This window comes from Engystomops pustulosus, chromosome 3 (genome assembly GCF_040894005.1).
Source record: "Engystomops pustulosus chromosome 3, aEngPut4.maternal, whole genome shotgun sequence".
In the NCBI taxonomy this organism is placed as follows: domain Eukaryota; kingdom Metazoa; phylum Chordata; class Amphibia; order Anura; family Leptodactylidae; genus Engystomops; species Engystomops pustulosus.
This window is the reverse complement of record NC_092413.1, coordinates 58,555,508-58,576,700: the sequence shown is the minus strand read 5'-3', so window position 1 is coordinate 58,576,700 and position 21,193 is coordinate 58,555,508. Positions and strand designations below refer to the sequence as shown.

At 41.1% G+C, this 21,193-nt stretch overlaps 1 long non-coding RNA gene across 2 annotated transcripts in view; it reads right to left on the bottom strand.

Moving 5' to 3' along the window:
* Positions 1-21,193, bottom strand: part of LOC140121389 (uncharacterized) — a 308,199-nt gene that overhangs the window by 267,288 nt on the left and 19,718 nt on the right. For both annotated transcript variants that reach the window (XR_011854080.1, XR_011854079.1), the window contains exon 2: positions 19,478-19,569. This is a non-coding gene — a long non-coding RNA (uncharacterized lncRNA). The remainder of the gene's footprint in view (positions 1-19,477; positions 19,570-21,193) is intronic.

The window sequence follows — 21,193 nt, the reverse complement described above, 5'->3', positions numbered from 1 at the left end:
GAGCGCTAAGTCACTGAGCCCAGCGTCCGATATATCGGACGCTGAGCGTTAAGAGGTTAATAGTGAGGCAAACTGCATTACATTTGATAAATTTGGGCCATTGGTGCAGAGTGCACCACATTATTAATTACTGCTGCACTCTTTTTTTTATATTTCAATCAAGTAGATTTTTTTTTTTCAATTGATTATGTGTTATTATATGGTAGTAGCCAACTAGTGGAGACAGCTGGGCGCTGCTGGTCCCGGATCCGCAAGGAGCATATAGTGTATGAACAGTGTATATAGTATATATAGATAAATGCAATATAAGGATAGGATGTAGAAATATATACAGTATATGGATAGGGAATATATATATATATATATATATATATATATATATATATATATATATATATATATACACATCCTATGTGCATCTACTCTAACTATATATTCATATCCCATATCCAGATATAATACATATTCTACATACATTCTATATTCATATATACTCTAAATCTAGTGACAGGAGATACATTTTCAATTATCTTCATTACTATAGATGTACACGTTTTATGTATTTCTATATTAGATTATGGAGCATGTATGTTATTATGCATGATATGCCTTGTATCCAATTCTCTGAGGTACAAGTAAAGTTTATTAATTGAACAAAATAAAGAAACAGGAGATGGATTTTACCTGGTTAAATGCTACAATGTTGCAAACTTTGTTTTGTGTAACAATCAGCAGGTGCAGAGGAGCTGGAAGCTGTGCTCTCTGCTCCGTGATGCAATGGCAGGTCATGTGACCGGCCCAGCTTCAGATCGAGAGAGAGTGTGAAAGAGGCAAAGCTGACCTCACGCTGCTGAACACAAACGTCTGACGTCAGCAGCAGCCGCCATCTTCCGTCCTGTGTCCTCTCCCAGTGGCGGGAAGGCACAGGACGGATTAAAGGGCCAGTAGGTTTTTTTTAAACTGTGAAATATTAGGTCAAAATTCTTTTTCTGCTAAACCAAGCAGAATTGAAAATAACAATCAATTACACATTACATTAGATTTTAATGACCTTTCTAAATGCAGATTATCCTTATTCCTGGAATACCCCTTTAAACAGTATTTCCCTTCTGACAGCGCTAGCGGCAGAGGGCGGAATTCTGCAGGACAAGTAGCGAGGGAGAGTAGGCGAGCAGGCAGCTTGTCCAGCACTGGCAGGGGTACGCTTTACAAGGCCTTTGCCAGTTTTACCCCAGCAAGACACTGTCACCTGTCCCCAGTCTAGGCAGAGTAGGGCTGATCTTTACAGAAAGATGGTTAGGGAGTACGTAGCTGACCATACCATCGTCCTAAATGATCACACAGCTCCCTACAACTACTGGGTTTTAAAGCTGGACATATTGCACGAACTGGCACTGTACGCCTTGGAGGTTCTTGCCTGCCCTGCTCTAGCGTGTTGTCTGAGCGGGTTTTCAGTGCAGCTGGCGGCATCTTCACCGATAAGCGTACACGCCTGTCGACTGACAGCGCTGACAGGCTGACGCTTATCAAGATGAATAAAGCCTGGATTTCTCAGGATTTCCATTCTCAACCAGGTGAAAGAAGCTCAACATGAATAATGTATGCACTCCTCCTCCTCATTTTTTCTCCTTCTCCTCCTCCACTAAAGCAGAGGAAACTGGCTATTTTTTGCCAGGGACAACTGGTTCTAGCTATAGTACTCTATGTATTTAATTTTTCTGGAGGACCACCTACCTGCTCCTCTGGTTTGAAAACTTTTTTGGACTGCTACATACAGGCACTATCCAAATTTAATTGTCTCCATAGCAGCCTCCACACGTCGTCTTTATAGCTGCCTCCACACGTTGTCTCCATTGATACCTCCACACATCATATCCATAGCTGCCTCCCAAAGTCGTCCATATAGCTGCCTCCATACATTGTCCCCTTAGCAAACGAGCTGTGTCAGGCCGAATTTTGGGTTGTTTTCATGGCTTCCACATCAAACTTGTTAACTTTGTCGCCACCCTGCTGTGTTATCCACAAAATATACTGGCAAACTTTTATCATTTACCGATATTATTTCAGTGCTTCTTGCGCTTCTGTTTACATTCCCCTCACCCGCCATAACCCAAACTTATAAGAACGCTACTACACTTGATCTTATACAAAAGGTTCTTAGAAGTGCTGTTTGGGGAGGAGCCGAGAGACAGGGGCTTGGACAGGCGAAAGCTCGCCTGGCAGCGGACCGCCAGCTCCATCCCAAGATACAACTAACATAGTTTTAACTGCAGCACCTTTAATCTACTACTACATTACTGCCTCCATACATCGTCCCCTTAGCAAACGATCTGTATCAGGCAGAATTTTCGGGTGTTTCACCAGATACATAATGGAACTCGGCGCATCTGTCGCCGCCATGCTGGAGACCTGAAGTTGCAATCATAGCAGCGCAATATGGATGCCCCATACTGTCACTCTTAATCATGGAACCATTTCCGAAAAAACAATTAAAAATAGAACCGCTATGCTATTCCATTATTCCTAGATGAAATATTCAAACGACCCAGCCTGCTTTGAAAATTCTAATTTTTTCAAAGTAAACGCTTCTGGCCCCCAGGCCCATTTTGGGTGGGGAGGAGCCGAGAGACAGGGGCTTGGACAGGCAAAAGAGGCATCCATGCATACTGCCCCTGCTGTTTCCTGTCCATTTCGCCTCCACGATCCTCCACAGCGTCCACCAATGTCTCCATGCGCAACTTTCAACTCTCTATACCACAGACGCTGGAGCGCGAGAGGATATACAGCACATCATCCCCTTATCAAACGAGCTGTGTCAGGCAGAATTTTCGGGTGTTTCCCCAGATACATAATGGAACTTGGTGCATCTGTCGCCGCCATGCTGGAGACCTGAAGTTGCAATCATAGCAGCGCAATATGGATGCCCCATACTGTCACTCTTAATCATGGAAGTCGTCTCCATGGCTGCCTCCACATGTCGTCCCCTTATCAAACGAGCTGTGTCAGGCTAGTTATTCGGGTGTTTCACCAGATACTTTATGGAACTTGGTCACTATGTCGCCACCATGATGTGTTATCGACTAAATATACCGTCAACCTTTTATTCACATAGGAAATCATTTCAGCGCTTCTTGCTCACCTCCTTTGGTTCCTCTCTGCCACCCATTGGTTTGAAGCCTGAGTCCATTTAGGGCATGTTGCCATGACACTCTCTAGCCTGCCGCTGCTGCCGCTGCCTCTGCATGCCGTCTTCTATAGTGTCAGGGTCAATTATTGGATGTTTTAGATGCTATCTAGCCTCATTCGGTCACTCTGTCATGGCCATGCTGTTGCCCATAATTTTGGCATAATGGTGCGATTAAGCAGCCTCAGAGGCATCCATGCATGCTGCCCCTGCTGTTTCCTGTCCATTTCCATGGTGTTTCCATCATTTTCTGAGGTTTCCAGGTGTTTGGCAAGCTTCCCTGTGCAGACCCTTGGTCCCCTTGAAAAATGCTCGAGTCCCCCATTGACTTCAATGGGGTTCGTTATTCGAGTCGAGCACTCGAGCATCAGGAAAAGTTTGTCTCTAATAACGAGCACCCGAGCATTTTAGTGCTCGCTCATCTCTATTCGTTATCAAGTTATTTTGGTGTTAAGACTGTGTCAGAAAACTAGAAAATTTTGAATTTCCAAAATCAAGAATTTCTAAATAATTTTTTTTATAAATAAATGCAAAACATGTCACCAAAATTTTTCAACTTACAAGTCCAATATGTCATAAGAAAATAAACTCAAAATCTCCTGAATATGTTAAAGCATTCCAAAGTTCTAACTACTTATAGTGACACATATCAGATTTGAAAATTCTGGAAGGTGGAAAATGGCCTGGTCATAAGGGGTTAATTTGCTCAAAAATGTGCTTTTATTGAGACATAATGGGGCACATTTACTTACCCGGCCCTGTCGCGTTCCACAATCCGACGGTCTGACGAAGATGAAGTCCTGCATGATTCACCAAGATCGTGCGCCCGAGATCCTGCATGTGTCGCTTCCCCGCTGAGGTCCGCCGGAGTTCACCTTCTTCTTCCAGGTGTATGTAAGTGAATGTCTTGCACACAATTTGCAATGTTAAATACCGCGCGTCGTCCGACGGCCGCCCCCCCCCCCCCGATTTGTGTTGCGTGAAAGCCGGCGCCAATGCGCCAAAATCCGATCGCAAGCACCAAAAACCCCTGTTAAATGCGGCACAACTCGGAAATCATCGGGAAACCTGATGAAAATGAGGTCCGCGGACCCTTAGTAAATGAGCCCCACTGTAAAGATCTCTCTTACTTTGAACTCTACCTGCACGCAGTATACCTCAAATGTATTTTTCTCTCTTCCATTTTGAACTATACATTGAATATATGAAAAGACAAAACATAATTTATAATGAAAGTAGCAGTTGTTGCAAATATCTGCAAATCTGTGCCACATGGAAAGGGCAAAAAAGGAAGATCAATAGCAAATTTTTCAGCCACATAAAACCTGAAAAATTTAAAAACTCTTGAGGTATGATTGGGCGATGCCTCCTGATCATTGACATGCCAGCAATTGCCACTTGTCACTAAGTGAGAGACTGAATCCTTAAACTGAGAGACCTTGTTTTATCACTCCAAAAGATTTCTACACACATAGGTTAATATGTCAGCACTGTTCAATGATGCATACCCCATCATTTGGGAGAACAACAAACTGAAACACAAAGTATTCTGTAGTTGCAAGTAAAATTAGATATTACATACCAATACTAGAACATCAAATATAGTCTAGACAAACATTTAGAATTTGCTTGTACAACAGTAGTCTACGAGATGGACATCCAGCTACCAGTGTTCCATTGACCCTATGTGTCAGGACTTGAACCGGTGGACTCCGCTGTCCCAGGCTGCAGCTCTACCAACTGAGCTAAGCAACAAGCTGGACAGCTCCAGTGCTGATCCTTGGCCTAGTTTTTGACTTTCCTGTTCCTAGTTCCTGTTTTCCTGGCCTTGCTCCACCCCTTCCTAGATTGGACTTCCTATTTAAACCCAGCCTTGCCCATACATCCTTGCAAGATTATTGTGCTTCCAGCCTCTAGTCTAGCTTGTCTCCTTCTCTCCTGCGATTGACTCCTCTATTGTGCAACGACCACTGGCTTCCACCTGACTACGATACCTGCCTGCTCCCTCAATACTGACGCTGATCTTCTGTGCTACGACCTCCGGCTTCCTCCTGACTACGATACCTGCCTGCTCCTCTGTACTGCTAAGCCTCTCCTGTGTTCCGACCTCTGGCCTTCCTGACTACGATTCCTGCCTGCAATACCTCAAGTAAGTTACAACACTTAGACTCCAAAACCAGACCCAGATCGTTACACTATGCCTACACTCAGGCTTTTTATCGTACAGCAAGACACAAGACACACTGGGTGGAAGTCTATCATCATGAGTCCAACTTTTGTATCATAAGCTAAGAAATCTAGAGATTGGTCTGAAGACCAGATAGGAAATACCATAAGCTGTTATAATGGAAAAATCACAATATTATGTGCTGGGGTAGGCATAATGTTTGGCAGCTGCACTTTGTGGCGGGTGGCCTGCTCTATTCTTTATTCCGGGTAAACTTACTAGCTCAGTGTTACATTGATTTGGGCTTGGGATGGAATGGCCATTTGTATATTCTACATTGTGAAAACTGGGAAATCCAGAAGTCAAAGCAACACTTTAAACTCTTATTCATAAGTATTTATCCATTTTAAACAGGAAAGATTGTAAAAAGTATAAACTGTATGCAACAATATTTAGGTAGGTGGTCATGCCAAAGCATTCACATGAATGCCTTAGGGTGATGCCACACATGGTGTTTTTGGTCCGTTTTTAGTCAGTTTTTCCCAATTATCTTAATAGATAAGCAGGTTGTAAGCAGACAAACGTATGGTAAACGGCCAAAAACGGACTGAAAGCGGATGTTTAAAAACGGACCACAAAAGCCATGTGTGGCATCACCCTTAGGCTGTGCAAAAAAGCTCCTGCCAGGTGGAGATGGGAGGGGTGAGCGCTGTCAACCCCTCCCATCTCCATTGGAGAAGAGAGGCCGTGCCACAATACGGGCAGACTTTCACAATACAAATCCATATATTTGAGATGGACAGTAGCAATCTATGTGTTTCAGCTAAACCCATCATAGCTCTGCTTTACTCATGATCATGAGTAAGGCACAACTGTGACGGGCTAAGCCAAAACGTGTAGATCACTGAGTAGATCACGGAGTGCTGGATTAATCTTTTTGCATTTTGATTCCTGATAGCCTCTAAATTTTCTGATTAGACCATCTGGCACATTGAGCACTTGATAAACTATTTGTGACTCCCTATGCTTTGTGGCATGGACACGTGACTTAGTCACGGTCCGGTAAGACACAGTGTGTGGCATTTATCAATTTTGGTGCAGGTGTCTATTTTTGGTGCGCAAATTGTGCTATAATTTACACTGGGATTTTGAGATTGTGGCACAAGGGATTAAGGAATTGGCACATAGCTGAAAAGATTTAGAACTGTCTCCACATTCATGATGGTCAAATAGAATCAGCTTTTTGTAGCTTTAAGTGTGGGACAAAAATTGCTCCAAAATCAGTGTCGGGAAACTAGAAGTACAGGAAAAGTGTTGGTATTTTACATTTTTTACCAACATTGTGTGCCCAAAAAAGTAAAGACATGAGAGTCAGAAAATGACAATTGTGGCACCGACACCTCTTAAATAAGGCACAACAGGCGGAGCAAGGCAACAAAAAAAAAGGGAAAACCTCCAGTTTTCTGGCAGAAAGTTACCGTAATGATAAATTCCCCCCAGTGTGAGCATCGAAACCATGCACACACAATTCAACTCTGTGGGGGCCGTGAGCTAGCTGCAATCATGTGAATGAGGCCTTACAAAATACTGTGCCTCCATGGTGTCACAAACATGTGACATAGTCTTCAACTATCTCCCCATAGACAGAGAAAACAGCATCAAAACACGATACAAAGATCATTCTGTGAACACAAACTAAAAACCAGAACTAAATGTAACATGAGCCATTTCTTATTTAGTAAAATGAAAAGCACATGTTGTATTTACTTTCATTCTGGTTAAAAGACATAAATCTTTCATTAACTGTGAAAAAAGTGATCTGACATTTCATACTTGTGCCCCAGATGATGAAAATCTCCATAATCACTTTCTTCCTTTTATTGATCCACAGGTCTTTTATATTATTCCATCCTTCCCACACTTCCTTCCTTCAGTTCCGTTCCCAAACATTCTTATCACTAAACCACAACTGCAGAGATATGATGGGAGGAACCTAGACCTGTTCAGATGTGTCCTAGATCAACTGCTTTTTCAATGCAGCTACAGCGCATGCCTGATGAAGCTATATTAGCTCTCCCGAAAGCTTGCTTGTAACATCTTATATTTCAGTAAGCCATCAAAAGGTATCACAATCTCAAGAATGTTACTTTATTTCACCTATCAAAAGCAACAGGGACAACAAGTTGTAATCACACAATGTTGAATAGTGCTTTAGATAGCAGCGGCATGGGATTTTTTCAGCATGTGTGGTAATGGTTTTAGAAAAAAAAGTTTGGGCTCTTGCCCAGATGTGTTGGTACATTTCTTTTATACATCTGTAGGTGAAAAAATTCCAAAACAATACACTCAAAGCATATTGAGTTTTTCAGAAATGAAAAAAAAAAACAGTGTTGTGTTAAACTAATTGGGTGCTCACATCTTCATTATTTCATCACTTCTTTACAATAACTGCTGAGACCCTCACAAAATAAAAGAACTGATCCCCACTTCCCATCAGTCCCATCAACTGCCTTGTCACTGCAAAAAGCAACTCAATGCAAAAAATAATCTGCAAAAGGGGTGTCAATTAACAAACATATATAAACTTGCAAAAATGTATATTGTCATGTCGAAGAAAAATTGTGAAAAGCTTCTTCTGTGTTGGACTGGCCGACTAGAGCACCTGAGGGACTGGCCCGCTAGAGCACCAGAGGATCCTCAAGTAGGCCTTAGTTTGAACCCAATACTGGACCTAAAACAACAAGTAGAAGACAATCACATGTGGAGGCTACTAAGGTCTATTTAATAGGTGTTGATGGATAATTGGCCCCAATAATTTTATCTGGTGGGCCCACTACAGTCCCACCTCCATGTCTCATGGAAGCTGAGTGTTGAAAAAAAAGGTGCTTGGACATGTAAACCTAAAATGGTGGTTGTAGAGGGATCAAAGAAAGGATGACTTTCACATGCTTCTTTCTACATATTTTACAAAATTGTTTTTTTTAAACCTACATATTTTATGTTAATGTTATGTTTATGTTATGTTATTGGATAAAATGTCAATCATAATACTGTTATGTTTAGTATTGCAATCACACAGGAAGGCCTATCTTTATTAGAATGCTACCCAGAGTTCCTCAGTTCTACAGAATAACTCTTTGCCTTGACATAACACACATTTGTTATTTATTATTTCTCATATTTTGTTGCTCATGCATGAAAAGCTCAAAGAAAGTTCAATGTGCTATATTTGGCCCTAAAAGGGCATGTTGTAGTTTTGGATGAATAGAATCTTCTTGGTGTCCTTTAATCTAGGAATGTATCTTTGCAAAAAGACTTTTATGGGCATTCAGAATAGATTTGTAGACTTCATGAAGTCGCAGAACAATGAAGCTTCTTATGCAATATTAACGTCTTCTTGTTTTCCATTCTAAGTGGAAAGGAAGGGGGAGAGAGACCCTGAACTTTTATTGATTAAACAACAAAGAAATCACAGTGGAGACTGAGAGTAAAGTGAAAAGGGAAAATCTGCACCATCCACAAACAGTCAGGAACAAGTGATTCTTATGATTGTATATTCACCCAGATAGTTAGACATCAATTTATTTCATGGACCATGACAGTGAGAAATAAATATCCCAATCGGTCTGCATAAAGATAAAATATTATTTCTCAGATATTACAATGGAATCAGATTTTTTATCATGCAACTTTTGCCAATCCAAATTTTTATGAAGTATGTACATATAAAGTAAAATATTTTTGGGCCTTGGAATGAAATATTATGAATGTAATCTACTGCATATGGGATTGCCACCCTAATGGGGAGCATAGATTTCAGCGTATGAGCGACAGATCTCACATTGAATGAGTCGACAAAAAGTGCTAACCAGAGCGAAATAAATTAGCAAAATTGTACTGTCAATACGATCTTCTTATAAAATGCCGGCAAGAAATGGCTCTCAGGATTCATTAGGGCAGATCAGTTTGTTTTTGTGATTCTTGTCACACCCATGTTCTTTCACCTACACAAAGACAAGAAAGAGACAGAATACAGGACAAAAAAACATTTCTCCATGCAGTAAGCAAGTCTCTTTGTTTGTCTCGGATCGTCTCTATGCGCCTGAGGCTTATATTCAACAGGAGAGCTCTCCCTCGAAGGCTTTTCTCAAGAGAAAGAATTTCACTTTCATAAACAAACACACATATATCATTATTTCTAATCACGGCTGCTACATTTTGCTTACATTTTTCTGATATGAGCTAACATTATGCTATGGAGAAGAGTTCCATAGTAATAGTGACTGAAATGTCATTAATATTTTATCTGTCCTACATCTGACAGCACCCTTACGGATCACACATACATCACATCAATAAATGAGTCCACAACACCATCGGTGTCCATGTACGCTTAGAATCACAACTGGTATGTGAATGTGTGATATTAAGGTCCTATGAAGGCCTAGAACAAGTGGCCATTATTATAAATGTGAATCATCACTATCACAGAAAAGAATATGCCCATTACAGAAATTAATGCAAAGAGGAAAGGGGAGAAACAATGGCTAATGCAATTTTTTGTGCTGCTAAAAGCCTTGTATTTTTACAAGGTCGCAAGCCAAGCATTTACATGCATCGTGAAGAAGAAGGTGAACTCCGGCGGATCTGAGTGGCGAGCAACACATGCAGGATATCGGGCGCAGGATCTACGTGGTTCGCGGCACAGTGCATCATCGCCGGAGAGTCCGGATCAGGGATCGCAACTCCAACGGGTAAGTAAATGTGCCTCAATATGTCTAAATGTAATGCTTACTATGTAGCTTTAATCAACATATAACATCTTTTCTAATGAATGTGAAAGTATAATCCTAATGAAGTCTTCATAATTACCTTAGTCTAAAACACATTGGAGGTTTTATATTTATGTGTCGGTCCATTAGACCAGTGCAGGGTAGAACTAGACAATTCTCTGGTGTGCCAGATTACTTACTTTGTCTGATGCTAGATGATTAATCAGGTGCAGGTTACGACTGGTAAATTGTACTTTGCCCAACAAAGTAGAAAGAGTAGTACATGTTTTTAGCTCCCCTATACAACAGAATTTTTATTTTTCTGGTGCCTAACATTCAAATTGTGAACGGTGCCTGGTTCATGGAAAGGAGAGAGTCCTGTGCATAATGAGGAATAAGGACGACATGAAAGTCAATGTCCGAAACGCATAGCTCTTACACATATTTTTAACAGGGAGCACCATACTTTCATGCATCCACTATTTTTCCCTTTTGGATTACTTGGATTTTAATGGATCAAAATAAAGAATATGAACTTTTTTTTAACTTGCCTTCAATGAGTGCTGGTTCCACGTACTTCTTTCCTCAGTTGTACTTTGCACGTGCTGTAAGTTGCAGTTTGAATTTTCTGAGTCAAGGGCCATTTCCTCCGAGGCCTTGCACCATGTTTTCACAGATGACAGACCCCTTTTTTGGATGAGACTGCCTGAAAGTGGTCTAAAACACTTAATAAATGTGGCACATCGCATTTCAGATACAATCAACTGAACTGCTTCATCACTTGTATAGTAATCTCATGTAGATGGCCCTGTGCAATGATACAGTGCCACAGATATCTTTGGGGGTTGTGATATGGCCACAAATTGTGCAACCATATTACGGCCCCTAATACTGTCGTGTTGATGAGGCCTAACCTTATTTTTTTGGATGTTTGTATTTGCTAGTAGACACCCTGCACATCGTCAGCTCCACACTGCCTGCTTTCAGTGGGGAAGGAGCTAAAATAGAGGATCCAACTATATCATAGAGTTAGGCCAGCAGTATGCAAGGGAACAGTTTGGTGATTCTGTTTTGCAGGGAAGAAGCCACTCTTTGCATCATATATCACTAGGTCCTTGTTAATGTGGTCAGTCCATAAAACCCGGCCAGAACAACGTTCGTGATGGCCTTAAAGTGGGTGGAATAACAGGTTTTTAAGGAAGGAAGGAGGCAGGAGGAAGACAGAGCACACCACACATTATCACATGAAGCACCAACCACCTTTTCTGTCGGATTGGTGATTACAGATGGTTAAATTAACCCTGAGCTCTTGGGTAAAATCGTTACATTCTGCTTTTAACAAATGTAATGTCATATAACTGATAATGCTTGTTAAAAGGTTTATTGACGACTTTACAGAGCTGTAATACAAACTATTAAAGAGGCTTCAGGCGGAACAAGACGCATCAAAAGTAATGAAGACAAAACAAATTTCTTGAACAACAATTTATAACAAGTTGGTGTCCTCCTGCACCAAGAATGACAAGTTATTCTATCTTATAAGATCACTGTCACAAGCTTCTTATTGTAGAGGCTATGTAGAATTTTACAGAAACATTATTAAATAAAAGTATAAATATTTATGGAAATTATGTGGAAATGGATAGTGGAAAATTTATGGATAATGGAAAGTCGAGTGGAAGAAAAAGTTTTTTTGAAAAAGGTTCTTGAGAAACTAGCATAACCAAAGCCTTGATAGGATTGTGGCAAGAAGGCCATTTAAAATTTGTGGCAATTTACAAAAAAAATGGAATGTGACAAGTGTCACATTCCATCTGTCAAATCACTCCTGACCATTAGACAACACCAGAAGCATCTTACCCTGGCCACAGGGGAAAAAAACTGGACTGTTACTCAGTGGTCCATGGTGTTGTTTTCAGATGAAAGTAAATTTTGGAGGCTTCCACAATCAGTGACGGTTTGAGGAGCCATGTCCCCTGCTGGTGTAGGTCCACTGATTTATATCAAGACCAAAGTCAGCGCCGCCTACTGCCGATAAGCTCTTTGGAGATGGAATTTTTACTTTCCAGAAGGACTTGGCACCTGTAAACACTGCCGATATCTAGTTTAATAACTACATTATCACTGTTCTTGATTGACCAACAAGCTTGCCTGACCTTAACCTGTCATGAGCAAGATGAGAGACACACGACCGAACAATGCACACAAGCTGCAGGCTCCAATCAAAGCAATGTGGGCTTCCATAACACCTCTGCATTGCCATCAATTGATCACCATGCCATGCCATGCATTGATACAGTCATTCATGCAAGAGAAATATTGAGTACATTTACTGTACATACTTTTCATTTGGGCAACATTTCTATGTTATATAAATTTTTTTAAAGGTTGACTAATGGTTGATTAACCCCTAGGTGCACCAGGACGTTATAGTATGTCCCCGGGCTAGATGCTAAGCGCACGGCGACGCACTATAACGTCCTGCTTCTGGCACCAGTTCACGAACGGAGCCGGCACCAGAAGCAGCGGCAGTCAGCTGTCTATCACAGCCGATCGCGGGTGTTAACCCTTTACACGCTGCGGTCAAGCATGACGGTGGCGTGTAAGGGTGTTTGCGCTATGGATCGGATCCCCCGCCCCGCTTACTGGGGGATCCGATCCACTTCTGGGCATCTGCCATGTGCCCCGGAGCTGACCCGATCTCCCTTCCGGGTCTGACTGTGAACTGTTTGAGCATGCGCCTGCATGCTCAGACAGTTTACACTGCTCTACAATAAAATAGTACTTTAGAGCAGTGTATTGAACTTGAACCAGCGATCACTGGTTCAAGTTCAAGTAAGTATAAGTAAAAAAAAAGTGAAAAACACTAAAGTTAACACATAAGAATAAAAAAATAAATACATTAAAATATAAGACCCCTAAAATGTCACTTTCCCATAAAAACACTTAATAAAGTATAAAAAAACACAAAAGAAACCCCGCATATTTGGTATTGCCGCGTCCGTAACAATCTATATAATAAAACAGACCCGCACAGTAAACGCCAGAGGAAAAAAAATGCAAAAACATTCCTAAAAAAGATGATTTTTAATTAATACCCTATAAAAAATGCTCTAAAAAGTTATTTAAAAAATGTTAAGCACTCTAAAATAAGCCCACTAAAAAGAACAACTCTTCTCGCAAAAAATAAGCCCCTAACCAGATTTGTCAGCCGAAAAATAAAAAAGTTCTGCATATGAAAAGATGGTGATGCTAAAATGAACAAGATTTTCTCCAAATTAGTATTTATTCAGTACAATTTAATAAAATACACAAAACCCCCACATATTTGCTATCCCTGCGTCCGTAACAATCTGCATAACAAAACAGAATCATTATTAGATCCGCAAAGGGAACCCCGTAAAAAAATTTAAAAAAAAAAAGCACCAAAAAAAGAAAATTTTCAATTAATACCCTATAAAAGAATGCTCTAAAAAGGGATTTAAAAAATGTTATGCACTCTAAAATAAGACCACTAAAAAGAACAACCCTTCTCGCAAAAAATAAGCCCTTAAACAGATTTGTGAGGCGAAAAATAAAAAAGTTATGCATATGAAAGACAGTGGGGCAGATTTATCAAGCAGTCTGAAAGTCAGAATATTTCCAGTTGCCCATGGCAACCAATCACAGCTCAGCTTTCATTTCACCAGTGCTCATGAATATTTTAAAGGGGAGCTGTGATTGGTTGCCATGGGCAATTGGAAATATTCTGACCTTCAGACTGCTTGATAAATCTGCCCCAGTGATGCTAAAATTAGCAACATTTTTGCCAAATTACTTTTTATTCAGTAAAAATGGGAAAAAATAAAAAAATCTATATAAATGAGGTCTTTTTGTAATCGTGGCGACCCATAGAATAAAAATAATATACTATTTTTATGGTACGGTTAAAGGACAAAAAAAAAAAAAAACATAAAAATTTTCCTAGAAATTTATGATTTTCATTTCCTCCACCAAGAAACAGTTAATAAAATCTCACCAATTAGCTATAGATTCCCCAAAATTACATACCAGAAAAGTGCATCTCATGTGGCAAAAGAAATAAGCCCCTATAGGTGCACATTATAAAAAGAAAAAAATTATAGCCTGTACAATGTGCTCGGCCGTGCGCCCATACAGCAGGTTACCACCACATATAGGGTATCGGTGTACTCAGGAGAAATTGGGTATCAAACTTTGTGGAGCCTTTTTTCATTTCATCCATAGTAAATGTTTAATTTTCCACCCAAAATGAGTGTATTGTGAAAAAATATTACAATTTGCAGACTGCACCTCCATTTTGTTTTAACCCTTATAAAACACCTAAAGGGTTAACAAACTTCTTAAAAGTGGTATTTCATATGTTGAGGGGTGTCGTTTCCATAATGGGGTAATTTATGAGTCTCGCTATTATTTAGGCCTCTCAGTGTCAATTAGAATTTGAGCAGGTTTTACAAAAAATTTGAAAAATGATACCTAAATTCTGAGCCTCATAACATTCTAGTAAAATAAGTGGAATCTTAAAAAACCATGTCAACATAAAGCAGACATTTGGGAAATGTAAGTTATAAATTTATTTGGGAGCTATGACTATCTACATCAAAAGTAGGGAATTTAGAGCGTTGAAAATAAAGAATTTTTCCAAATTTTTGCCAAATTTAGTTTTTTTTTCATAACTAAATGCAAAAGATTTCATCCAAATTTTTAAACTAATTTGAAGTACAATGTGTCATGAGAAAACATTCTCAAAATCCCATGGATATCTCATAGCATTCCAAAGCTATAACCACTTATAGTGACACAGGCCAAAATGTAAAAATGGGGCCGCGTCCTTAAGGCCAAAAGAGGCCGTAGGGGTTAAATTTTCAATTTTAAATTTGAATATTACAGACGCCACATGCATCATACATTACAATTTTCCTGAAAATCTCGTATCTTTGCCAAAAAAGAACTACAAAAGGTGGCACCAGCAGCAGCAGTATAAGGTCAGAGAGTGGCACAATGATATATGGAGCAACTGGCAGCAGATGTGTGGCATCAGGCGGTGGCAGCATAAGAATAGTGGCTGAGGCAGGTAGTTAGAATCCAGACTCATTTCTCAACATTAGGGGGAGGGGTCATGGCTGATCTAATCTGATGCATAAGGCATTGGTGTGTTGAAATCCGGGCCGATCCAAGCGTGATTCATCTTGACGAAGGTCAGTCTCTCCACATTACAGGTTCTCCTTGGGGTAACGATGGCACCCATCGCACTGAACACCAGATCTGATACCACACTACTGGCCTGGCAGGACACCTTCTCTACACCAAACTCTGCAAGTTGCGGCCACACATCAAGTTTGGCTGCCCAGTAGTCCAGGGCATCCTCTACCTGGGGTGGTAAAGTGTTGTCCAAGTAGGCCCCCCCCCCCCCATCTCCCTACAGCAGCCGTGGCAGTAGTACATGAGTGATCACTGCCAGGAATCCCCCAGTCAGACCTGACAGAGAAAGGACAATGGCGCACAAAGGCAGCAGTCCACTGTATTTTCAGTATTTCTCTATAGTATACCAGTTGTTCCACCCTCTCGGCAGCTGGAAAAAAAATCACCCATTTTTGACTGGTAGCGAGGGTCCAAAAGGGTGGAGAGCCAAAGCTCATCCCTATAACAGATGCTGACTATTCGGCTGTCACTAGTTAGGCAAAACAGCATGCTGCGGGCCATCTGCGTAAGTGATTTTGAGGGACTGCCGGCCTCCATCTCCACTGTATACTGCCACAGACTTCTTGGTCATCAGCCTCGTCTTCTACCGCCTCCGGATGCTCCTGCTCCTCCTCTCACCTGAGTGGAAAAACCACTGATTTCACCAGACTCTGCTTGTGCTCCAATGTCCTCCTCCTCCAGCTCAGCCCCCACCAGGCGACTGACAAATTATGTGGCCTGTTCAAAAGGCCTGAGCAAATGGCAGTTGTCACACATGAGCTGCCAGTGGTTGACATCAAAGTTACACAGGGGAGTACTCCGGTCCCCTTGCATCATAAAAAAAATCATTAATGACTTTTCTCTGTTCATACAGGCGGTCTAACATATGGAGGCTGGAATTACAATGGGTGGAAACATCGCATATCAGACTATGTTGGGGGAGGCCGTTCTGCCGCTGCGACTTGAGGAGGGCATGCTTGGCTTTGTAAGAATGGCTGAAGTACATGCATAGTTTCCTGGCCATTTTTAGAATGTGTTGCAGATGGGTGGAAGACTTGAGGAACCGGTTGACAACTAGATTGAACACGTGCGCCATGCAGAGTGAATGGGCCATCCCTCCTCGGTGCAGTGCGGACACCATGTTCCCCCCATTATCCGCCATGGTCCGATTTTCAGTTGTCGCGGAGAAAGCCACAGATTAATTTCTTGTTGAATGACGCAGAGCGGTTCCTCCACTGTGTGATTACAAATCCCCCAAAACGGACACCCTGGGTTATAAGCAGAAATCACTACAGAAAGTATGCAGATTTTACACAGATTTCTTCCTATTCACTTCAGCAACAAAAACTGCTATTTGGGGTATACAGATCCCCCAAAATGGGCACCCTTGGAGCAAAAATCACTACAGGCGAAAGGAACACCCTAGATCACATGTGCAGACCTGTAAGCCCATCAGCGACTGGCAGGGTTATGTGATGTCACACAGCCCTATAAAACCAGCCATTTTCAATCACGGCACTTCACACTGCATGTGTTGCCTGTTGTGTCCAGCTGCGTGTACTGTAGCTGGACACAACAGGCAACACATGCAGTGTGAAGTGCCGTGATTGAAAATGGCTGGTTTTATAGGGCTGTGGGACATCACATAACCCTGCCAGTCGCTGATGGGCTTACAGGTCTGCACATGTGATCTAGGGTGTTCCTTTCGCCTTCCCAGAGTTCTCTGCCCCATGTAACACGTTGTGCTCACGCCCATTTTGGTAATAAAGGAGGGGAAAAAAAACTTTGTTCCCACGCGCCACCGTAAACTTCAGATTCCTGACGAATCGAAGTTTTTCTGAAATTCTAACTAAATTCCAATTCGTTAGAATCGATTCGCCCATCTCTAGTAATAACCTCAGATATTTCACACCACGTTTAAAAGACGATGAGTAAGAAAATCTAATCTCTATAAACTAGTTAATCCAGAGTCTTCTGACAACAGTGAAATGATAGAGAATACCCACAGGACAGGAATTCTAGGCATGAATGTCAGAGAAGGTATCCAGATATCATCATGTATCGTCCAAGAAAACATTTGTTCTCACGTTGCTGCAACTTCTGTCTGAAAGAGCTCAATGCCACAGGGAGTTCTCATTTCAGGTCCCCCCACAGGACTCACGGCACGCTGCTGGCAGGGAGCCAGGAATTGTTAAAGAAATTGTTTAAAATCAGTGGGATTATTTAGATATATACATATATATATATTGTACAGTATTCCACAAACTTGAAATATACGGTGAGGTATTGCATTAGTGACGGGGAATTTGTTTTAGATGCATTTAATTTTTTTTATTGTCTTTGCTACACGATATGTCCCTCTTGAGGACATAAAAAATGTGACTGTTTCACTTTGTAATTTTATTTCCATTGTAACGGATACATTTACAAGTGCCCCAGTTATGGGGACAGAACAGAAGTGACCTGAAGAACTGTACTGGATCTGATTGCATGCTCCCCAGGTACATGATGAAGTGGTCCTGCTGCTGCCTCTTTTCATTTCAAAGCGTTACTTTAGCACTTTGTCAGGTTAATAGGAAAAGACAGAAGTTCATCCATGCAAGCTGCAGGAGATTTGCACCATTGTTTCAAGTTGGGTTGCAGCAAAAACCAGCAATGAAGGGGTTTGTCATGGACCAAGGACCAGGTTGAGAAATAAAAAGAACTATAAGGTACTATAGGGTACTTATTCGTCTCCCATTTAATGTGTTGGTGTGCATGACCAGAGGTTTTGGGGGTCCCCAGGACCCATATCATCCAGCATGTGGCCTACTCGGACACATGATATCACTTGCGGAAAAACTGTTGCCAGAGTCTGGTAAGAAGTTCTCTTTCTTCTCCCGTTTCTCTAATGGGAAAACTACCACTACGAATACCAAAAAAACTTTATTCACCTGCACTCCTCTTCATCACGATCCCGACGCTGGTATTCTTTCATGTTGATATGTCGGTATTGCCTGGAAAAAACACTTATAAATAGCAGCATGCAGGTGATGTCAGGGTAGAGGCGTGAATAATTAGAAGCCCCGAGCGCTTAATTAGAAGTCTTTTTTCCAGGCGATTCCGGCGTGTCAACTTTAAGGAAGACCACCACCGGGATCACGATGAAGAAGAGCGCAGGTTATATCTGTCACTTGTTTTTTGTTATTCATAGCATTTTCCTTTAAAAAGGTTTTCAAAGTGGTTTTCCCATAAAGAATTTTGTATAAAGATAAATCTAGCCAAGTGACGGCAAACATTTTAGAGACCGAGTGCCCAAACTACAACCAAAATCCACTTATTTATTGTAAAGTGCCAGCATGGAATTTTAAGCAGTAACTTATTGCTATCTATTTTTCCACATCTTTCAATTGTATCGGCCCCCTGAGGCCAACAATACAGTTGAAAGAAGAAGGAAAATTATGCACATTTTTCCAGGAGGGGATAAGGAAAACCACATCTCCTTAAGCTATCTAGTAAGGCAGCTCCCTTGACATCAAGCATGACCTACAAGAGGCCTTATGACATGATGCAGGATTAAAACCAAATCAATATATCTATTCCAGAAGTAACAGACTCCCAACTGTAGACAGTAATGTTTCGACCTGATTGGGTCTCCTCAGTTTAGCGAAGGGAACTGGTTTGGCTGGACGAGAGGCTTGTGACTAGGATCGGGAAGTGCCTTACGGAGGCTGCCAATTAAGGCCACCATTTAGGTGTGTGCAGTCTTATAGCCATGGATGCTCCTCTAGGGGGATTTTGGGAAAGAAGAAGGGTAAATTCAGACCATCATTGTAGCTTCTCTCCAGGAAAAAATAGTGGATCCAGCAGGAAGACCTCCAAAGATAATGCAGTGCTATCAAAACCTTCTCACTTTCCCCACAGTTCAAAACAGCCAATGAAGTGTCACTTTAAAATAGCGCTGAGAGCAGCATCTCTTAATTTGCCTGGGACTGCAGGAAGATTCATTGTTTGGTGAACTCTGTCCTGGGGCGATGGCCTGAGTGTCCGCAGATAGAGCTCCGAGTGCCACCTCTGGAACCCGTGCCATAGGTTCGCCACCACTGATCTAGATCATAATTACAAAGACTTAAAACAAGAGATTTTAAGAAAATGCTAAGAAAATAAGACACTTACTGACTTACTGTAAACTTGCTCAGCATTAAGAAGTAGACAACACACTGCAGCTTCAGAGGGAGCTCACCGTACCAGGGATCCCCACCATATAGCTAATAGAGGAAAGAGATGGTAAGGCATGAGTGTCGCCTTATAACATTTTACTAAGGTAGACATACGAGATAGTTAGAATTCCTACTTCTTTTCTGCAGCCTATTAATATTTCTAAAATATCTGTGTTAAGAAAAATTTCTTAGAAACACGTTTTCTTTTTCTTACAAATTTCCTCTTCTACTCCTACTCGAAATGTATGAATACCTTTGCTCTTTCCATTCTACTTGTCGATATGGTGTGTCCATAAAATGTCTGCACAAAGTGGACAATGTCAGTGGTTTTAGAGACAGTTGTTAAAGGGTTTTTACAGGATTTACCATCACTTGTGGTCTCAAGTCTGCACTACTTGAGAGAAAAGTATTGCTTCCAAATTGGCTGCTCTACAGAGCAGCTTATGATGGAACACGGATGAACATCTGAATCTCCTGATATTTTGACACGGGAAACCTAACCAAATTTTAATTATTTAACGCCACCACTTTGATTTCAACGGTCAGCTTCGACTGTGGCACTTAATAGGTTAACTGTCGGTTAACTGTTATCAGTGCTTATAATTAGCAGTATTACACAGCCGATGCCTGCTATTTATGTAAAGAGCACAGGCCTTAAGCTTTTACTACAACATACTTAAAGGTTGGACTTGATTAACTTGCGTCTCCTTCCAGCCTTATATACTATGATACTACTATGATACTATGATACTTCAGAAAATGCCAGATATACTAAGACATGTCATTAGTCATACCTTATTTACTGTAAGTATCTATGTATATGGAGTATAGAGGGAAAAAAATCTATTTTAATTATAAAGTACATTTTAAACTTTATATAAAATGAAGTATTTAAATATTTTAAAGGAAAAGAAAAAGTCCTGATTGAACCCCTGCACAGAAATACAGTAGAACAAGTTCTCTTTAAGAGAAAACATGTGTGCACCATACTTACTTATTGCACAATGTACTGTATAGAATCCTTCTAAAATATTCATTGATGGACCTGTGTACACATTCCCTTATGGTTTCACTCACACAATAGTGTTTATGTACACTCACTGGCCACTTTATTAGGTACACCTGTCCAACTGCTCGTTAACACTTAATTTCTAATCAGCCAATCACATGGCGGCATTTAGGCATGTAGACATGGTCAAGACAATCTCCTGCAGTTCAAACCGAGCATCAGTATGAGGAAGAAAGGTGATTTGAGTGCCTTTGAACGTGGCATGGTTGTTGGTGCCAGAAGGGCTGGTCTGAGTATTTCAGAAACTGCTGATCTACTGGGATTTTCACGCACAACCATCTCTAGGGTTTACAGAGAATGGTCCGAAAAAGAAAAAACATCCAGTGAGCGGCAGTTCTGTGGGCGGAAATGCCTTGTTGATGCCAGAGGAGAATGGGCAGACTGGTTCGAGCTGATAGAAATGCAACAGTGACTCAAATCCCCACCCGTTACAACCAAGGTAGGCAGAAGAGCATCTCTGAATGCACAGTACGTCGAACTTTGAGGCAGATGGGCTACAGCAGCAGAAGACCACACCGGGTGCCACTCCTTTCAGTTAAGAACAGGAAACAAAGGGCCACATTTATCACTTGTTTTTTCTGTTTTTGCGCCTTTTCGTTTAGG